The following is an 8,058-nucleotide window of genomic DNA, read 5'->3' on the forward strand; positions in this document are numbered from 1 at the left end:
TATATAATATGGTACAGCACCAACAGGAAAAACTTACATACATACTAATAATTTGGTACACAACCAATAGGAAAAACTTATGCACATACTAAAGTGTTTTGAAGTAAAGTACACTGATTTCTGCAAATTTCTTTGATATGCATCAAAAACATAAGTTTACTAGACAGAGGCATAGATAGATGGTTAGAAGCATGATACAGCAATCACAGCAAAATGTTCATGGCAGAATCTAGATGGTGGGTATACGGATACTAACTTAAAATTCTTTCAACTTTTCTGTATGTTTGAAATTTAAAAAAATAAAATGTTAGGGAAAGGGTTAGATAAGTTATGAATTTTTCCAAAATTTCTGTTATTTGGCTTCCTAAAAAAAAAAAAAAAAAAAAACCATGTATTTTTCTCAGAAAAGGCCTTGAATTTCTCTGGATATTTTATGCTTCTAACTATCTACATTGTCTGGTCCCCCTGGTGACTAATGCATATATTTTAGGAAGGGCTAAAACACAGCAAAGGTAATTAATCAGACCCCATGGAGACTGAAGGCTTAACCTTGACATCAGTAGTGACAAACATAGTCAACTGAGCTACGTAACCTAAGAAAAAAGTAATAACCCAATGGAATGCTAATATATAGATTTGCAAATGAATTAGCTCTATAACTTATCAAATCTGAACTACATGAGGTACCCTGAAAATTGATAACCGTTCCATACTTTAATGGAAAAACACCAGGAAAAAAAAACTTTGATGTAACTTTCATTCTTTCAAGAAGAATATATATTACTCACACCTTTATGAGAAAATTCTTATTTCCCTAGGGAACACTATTGGGCCGTTAAGAAAACAGGCAGTTTCTGAGGGCCTTTTTTTTTATTAGGGAGTAAGATTAAAAGAAAATCACTGGCTGTGATTTCTTGGGTGAAAGGATGTAGGGAGAACTGGCTTCTTTGGAATTTTTTCTGATACAGGCTCAGGGGAATGGGTATGATTTTAATACATGAGCTGCTGTTTTCCATACTAAGTAATGCTTTTTCTTACTCGACATCTCTCTTCATCATCACTGCACAGTGAGGCTGGGCTCAGGCTTGCGGGTTTCTGCCTGAGAAGGCACACTGCAGATAATTTAGAGTCAGATTCTGAGCTTTTGAGTTTCTAAGCAGGCCTTTGAAATTCATGAGAGAAAAACAAGGGTTTTAATTTACAAAAGCTGTGCTTTCTGGGAGAGAAAACCATTTTGAGTTACAAAATTTTGGTTGGAGAACCAAAAACAAAGCTATGAAGAAATCAGAGTATATAGTATAAGCCATCACCACTGGCTTTCCACCTGGCTGCATGATAGAACCACCTGGGGACGTTTTCTAAAAACGTCATTGCCTGGGCTGGGTCTAGACCAGTTGAATGGAAATCTCTTGCTGTGGGGGCTCAGTACTAGTATTTTTAAAGTCTCCCCCCTAATACCCACACACTAGGTGATTCTCATGGGCACTCAGTTGAGAACACTGCCGAACTCAACAGAACAGAAACTCCATAGATGACCATGCAGACTTCCCTGCTCTTTAAAACTAGGTCAGAGGTACTTGAATTACCAGGCTAGAGTCAGATCAGAGCTCCAGGCTTATATGTTGCTGTGGGCCTCTGGGAAAGGGTCCTGCTCCTTGGAGGGTGATGGAATCTTAGATAGAGTTGGTGGGGGTACCTAAAAGTGAGAAAAGTGCCTTGTTACTGAACCAAACCTGGGTCCATTGGCCCAGCACAGTAAAGACAAATATCTGTACCAAAGTTTGCAGCAAGAAAAAGGAGGGCATTTATTTGCAGGGTGCCAAGCAAGGAAAATCAGATAGCTATTGTGTGAGATCTTACTTCCCCAGTGGCTTATAAGCAAGGGTTTTTAAAGGCAAGGGAACATTTTTGGAAACAGAAGTTACAGGTATGAAAAAAAATAGAACCTTGGGACCCCGAACTCACTATACCAAAGGGCAAGTTAAGCTTAGAAGCTGAGTCACAAATACTGTCTTCCTTTGGCTCCCAGATGGCTGTAATTTCACAACCCCATGTCATAGCCTCATTTCCTCTACTCCCTCTTTCCACATTTGCTTCATCTTATGTAAAATGTAGACTCACTGAGCGTAAGACAATGCATCATTGACTTTTTCCTCTATTCCCTCTTTTCACATGTAAAATGTAGATTTACTGAAGCTAATAAGAGCCTCACAAGAATGTGACCACCTGCCTCACTGCCTGCCTCCTTTTCTTCCCCCTCCTGCTTGCGGTTCCCCCTTTGTGAATTGAAGTTCACAAAACCCCCTTTGGAAAAAACATAAATCACAGGAACATCTGTGATTTATGCTTTTTCCCAGGCGCATCCTCAGCTTCAGCCAAATAAACCTCTAATGGATGGAGACTTACTTCAGTCACTTTTTGGTTTACATTTTGGTAACCATAAAGGGGCTTTCTGAGTGGAGTTGGCTCTTGGCCTGTAGCAACTCTCCTACTGGGGCCCTAGTACCAGCTGGAGCTCTTTATTGCTCTGACCTATTGGATGATTTGCTGAAGTCTGAGAGTTTCTCCCTCCAGAGATCCCTAATCACTCAAAAATTTCCAGTTGAGATCTGAAGTTTATTCTGCTGCAGGACTCCTTTTCTGAGAGTTCTTACTTCTAACAAGGAAGAAGACTTTCCTGCTTCTGCGATGGCAGAGAGCAGTTTTCAGCTTGGGCCCCATCTCCAGGTAGGCAGCTGGTTTGGGGTGTCATTTGGGGATTTAGTAGCTGAAGGTCAAGGCTTACCGTCAGTTGGCTCTAATTTCTCCTCATGCTCAGAAATCTCAATTTTATGTAAATTGTGTGATTGCTTTTTTCTGTTTTTTGTCTGTTTGTTTCAGTCCATCTTCCATTAGATTTAACCAACTTCTGGCCCCCTCTAAAGCTGACTAAAATCCCTGCAGCTGTAGAAAGTCAAATTCCACCTCTAAAAACCCCAGCCACTTAAGAAAAATCAAAATTTGACTATCTGAAATGTTTCATATAATAAGACTGCCTTTCCAGCCTCTCTCTCTCATTGTGCTATTAATTTAAAGATTTTAGAGATCTCCTATTCTAAACTATTAATGAAAAGATCAGATATTTTAAAGGAAGCCTAATAGTTTCATGGCTAGCCTTAAAAATTATCTTGACTAAATTAAGAGCAAAATCTGACCGAAAATAGTTCTGGTGGTTAAAATTTCCACCACAGCTTGGGTTTGCTTCCTGATTAGGGAACAACAACGGCCATTCTACCTTGTGGCCTAATTGTTAAAACCCTCCACAGCATGGGTTTGATTCCTGGTCAGGGAACCAGCCTGTCTTGGTTTAATATTTATGTGGCTTTGGGGGTACCAATGTATTATTGATCTTTTCCCCTTCCGTGGACAGCTTTTGATTTCCTGTCTTCTGTCTGTGATGGGGGACCCAAGGCTCTTTGGCCTTCATGTATGGATAGTAAGCTGAAAAGCTAAGACCCTAGAAACTATGGCCTGAAAGAAATGTGGGTTAGAACCTGTTTGTGGCTAGTGAAACTTTCCTTTCTCTTAGTTATTTTTCAGGTGATTCTGGATCTTGTAAAAACTACTTGTCACCTCTTTGGAGATACCTCGTGAGTGCATCTGTGGTTATAACTTTGGTTAAGGTAATTGAAAGGATATCTTTGGTAAGGATGTTCAAAAGCCAAAAATATGAGCTATTTGTCCCAGCTAAAATCTGGTAATAAAAGATTTGATGGGATTATTTTTAAAATCTGAGTGGAATTGGCCTACTCCAAAACTCCAACTCTACAATTAGAAGTCAGCTTAATTAAAAGTTGATATCCAAGGTAGATTATATATATATATTGTCATTACGCTTTTTCTCTTTTTGGATTCTATTTTTAGGAATTTTTTAGTTGACTGAAACATTAAAATAACATTACATGCTTGGTACTTCTGCTCACTTCCTTTCTTAAAAATTGTTCTATTTATTTTTACTCCACCCTGTTCCTCCTTCCTCTTTGCCATCTTCAATCTCTTTTGGATTGTGTTACCTAACGTGTTTGGCTTTTGAGGGTACCAGAAATTGCTTTGTATTGTGAAAAAAAGACTTGACCGTTGAGTATATATTAGATAGGGAATGAGTTGATCACAGAGTGGGCTGATTGGCTTGGGTTGTTCACTGGCCTCTGGGGAATGTCCTTATAGAGAGGAACACTGTGGAAGTGTAACCATCCAATGAGTTCACCTTGCCCACTGCCTAGACAAAGCCAATTTATCAAGACAGGGGAATCGTAATGGAGAAAGAGTAATTCACACACAGCTGGCTATGTGGGAGACTGGAGTTTTATTATTACATTTGGGGATCAGAATTTTTAAAGATAATTTGGCAGGCAGGGGCTTGGGAAGTGGGGGGTGGTGATTGGTCAGGTTGGAGATGGAATCATAGGGGGTCGAAGTGAGTTTTTCTTGCTGTCTTCTGTTCCTGGGTGGGATGGCAGAACTGGTTGAGCCAGATTACAGGTCTGAGTGGTGTCAGCTGATCCATGGAGCGCAGAGTCTGTAAAATATCTCAAGCACTCACCTTAGGTTTTACAATAGCAATGTTATCCCCAGGAGCAATTTGGGGAGGTTCAGATTCTTGGAACCAGAGGCTGTATGACCTCTAAACTGTACTTTCTAATCTTGGAGGTAATTTGTTAGTCCTGCCTAGGCAGACTGGTCCCCAGGCAAGAAGGGGGTCTTTTCTGGAAAGGACTATTATCAATTTTGTTTCAGAATCAAACCATGAACTGAATTCCTTCCCAAAGTTAGTTCAGCCTATGCCCAGGAATGAACAAGAACAGCTTAAAGGTTAGAAGCAAGATGGAGTCAGTTAGGTCTGCTTTCTTTCACTGTCATAATTTCCTCAGTTATAATTTTGCAAAGGCAGTTTCAATTTTCCAATTTATATATATTTGGATCAGGTTTACATTAATTACAATGTTAACTCTTAGCAACTCTTATTTTTAGTGAAAAACCTAAGAGGTAGCATTTCTAATTATGCATCAGATGCAGAGCTCAGGACAAAAAACAGAGCTGCAGATAAGGCATGGCTCTTCCCAGCTGAACCAGGAGGCATAGCTGGGCCAGGGAGAGCTCCACCTGTCGTTAGGCCTTACTGTAGCCGTTTTTTTTAGAGCCTATATTTTTTATACAAAGTATATAAGGAAAGTAAGATGAGTTTTGAAAAAAAAAATTATAAGAAGGCATAGAAATGTGATTTTTGTTAAAGGGAAAGTAATTTTACCTGGTTTAGAGGATTTTTATTATTTTTAATTAAATAAGTAAAAACAGTGTCAAGTAAAGCTATATGAATATAGAAAGGTGAAAAAGAATGTAAATTTTTGTCCTAAGGTAAAATGATAGGACAAAACTGAAGGTTTAAGCAAGTTATAGAAAGTTTATGAAACTGATCTTGTGAAAGGAATTCTGCGTGTGCTTAAATTGGCTAAAATGTAAAAAGTATTATTTAGTTTTCCTATAAATTAAGCATTAATATCAAAAGCACACCGATGTGAGAGTCTGGGCCCCTGTGTCAGACTGACAGGGTTTTGTTTGTTTGTTTCTTTTTTGTAGGATCAATCCACTCTATAACAAAAGATTGAGAAAGTTTTTTAAAGGCTTATGGAAATCTTACCTTATGGTCTAACTGATTGAGATTGGATGGTTTTGTTTATTTATAAGGTTTTGTGAACAATTAGCTTTAAGTCATTGTTCTCCTAAGGCAGGAAATGGCTGTGATTCCTGATCTGAAGAATTTTATCTTGGGTAGTACTGGTTTCCAATGATTGATGGTTTAGGTACACAGGATTTGGAAAAGGAGTAAACTGGATTATGTTGGCCTCCACCAACTAGAACAGGACAGGCTGAAAGAATTGTTGACAAAAGGAAAAATAAGAAGGGAAGACAGAGTATTTGGTTTGATGGAAGGGCTATGACAGTGAGGATCACACTTGGGAACCAGAGTGCTGGCTCGTGAAACATGAGGAATACAGACACCACGTCAAAAAGCAGAAAGAGAGCACACTGACCAGAACAAATAGCACTCTCCAAATAATGCTAGGAAATAAATCTCCAGATCCATCAACAGAAGCTTTGATAAGACCTCTCCTAAGTCACTAGAGATTGGCAAACACCACGAGTCTAAAAACAGCCAGTTGTTTGCTGCTACCTGGAAGTTCAGGAAAAATACAGCTCCATCTCTCTCTAGCTGGAAGAATATTGACCTAGCAAAGTCAAGTATCAAGATATTTGTGTGTATGAGCCCCATTAAGAGCAGGACCACAGAGAATGGCTTTCAGAACAAGAGCCCCCAGAAACTGGACCCTGTTGAGCAGGGTCAGGAGAACATGGTGGTGACTGAATAGCCAGTTGGAGCTATAGAATAGTGGCTGGAGAATAGTAAGTTGGAGCTTTATTGGACCCCTGTGCATGGAGCAGGTCAGGATGGGAAACAGGCCCTGAATACACCCACTAGTGCCTCAGGTGTCTGGCCCCATGACTACAGCCATGTAGTCATGGCCCTACAGCCAGGGCCCTAGCTGTTAATGGGAAAGGCACATCTCTGTTTATGGATGCGTTAACAGCCAATGAAACAACCAACATGCAGACATCTGTTACAGGAATGACACCAGGGAGAAGAAAATTTATTGATGACAGAAAAGGCCAACCTTTGGCAAGTGATTGCATTTTAGCATGAGGCAAACCGAAAGTGCCTCGAGATAGAGAGATATTGTCATCAGGAAGCAGGATGATTTCATCCACCTTGTTATATTCACAGAATCATTAGAGAATAACTCACTAAGTTTCAAGGTAATGAAAGAAGTCCAGGCTGGGCACGGTGACTCATGCCTGTAATCCCAGCACTTTGGGAGGCCGAGGCAAGCAGATTGCTTGAGGCCAGGCCAACATGGTGAAAACCCATCTCTACTAAAAATGCAAAAAAATTAGCATGCTTGTAATCCCAGCTGCTCAGGAGGCTGAGGCAGGAGAATCGTTTGAATCTGGGAGGCAGAGGTTGCAGTGAGCTGAGATGGTGCCACAGTATTCCAGCCTGGGCAACAGAGTGAGACTCTGTCTCAAAAAAAAAAAAAAAAAAAAAAGAAATCCAAAGTGCTTTGAGTACAGCCGCTGCTGATAACAGCAAGCTTATGCTGCTCAGTGCCATCGGCAGTACCTTCTGTTGTGCACTTGACTTTATTTATTTTATATAGCATTCAACAAATGACAGCAAAAGAGAAAGCACTAAAACAGCAGAAGCTACCAGAAACTTTGTGAATACTTTCATACAGTTTCAGAAATCTATTGTAGCAGTCAATGGCCCAGCCATTAGGCTAAGCACATCTATATTGCCTCTTTGCAGTGTGGTCTGGACTAATGAAAAGGCTTGGTTTCCACTGCTCTCTATTACCTTTGGACAGAATCCAGATGGCTGTTCTACCATTGTTTCCCAAAATAATGGAAGGGGCATTTGCAAATGAGATATTGCTCAGTGGGTAGAAGCTGACCACACAGAAGGCATGTGGTAAAGGTCTGGTAGCCCAGGTATTTTGGCCCGGGACCTTCACCCAGAAAGTTATGATTTGAATAAAGGAGTTTTCCTCATGTAATCCAGTTGTGCTTGAGGAATCTGAAGCCCTTGTGTGCCGTAACATGAAGATGGAGTTGGAGCAGGCCAATGAGAGGGAGTGCAAAGTGCTGAAGAAAATCTGGGGCTTGGCCCAACTGATGGACTCCATGTTAAAGTGCTTGCAGAGGAAAATTGATGAGTTGTGAGCGTCAAGCTGCCTGCTGATGACACTGGGATGGGCTGAGCAGAAGAACATCATTGGTTTCCCTAATCCATTCTTGCAGCCTGAAATAAGCTCACCCATAGTTCATGCTTGGAAGCAGGACTGGAAATACCCAAGTTATTTATTATCAAGAAGTTTTTAAGTACTGTAGCTTTAAAATAAGTAACTACAAAGCTGCTTTATCCACACAAGTGTAAAAGTATAATGGTGAGCACTAGACTGCTCT

General features: G+C 40.2%; 1 pseudogene; it reads left to right on the plus strand.

The window, feature by feature from the left end:
* The first annotated feature begins 2,688 nt into the window (after positions 1–2,688).
* On the plus strand, positions 2,689–7,815 carry LOC100452921 (chromodomain Y-like protein; annotated as a pseudogene).
* The last annotated feature ends 243 nt before the right edge of the window (positions 7,816–8,058 follow it).

This window comes from Pongo abelii, chromosome 2, assembly GCF_028885655.2.
Source record: "Pongo abelii isolate AG06213 chromosome 2, NHGRI_mPonAbe1-v2.0_pri, whole genome shotgun sequence".
Taxonomy (NCBI): Eukaryota; Metazoa; Chordata; class Mammalia; order Primates; family Hominidae; genus Pongo; species Pongo abelii.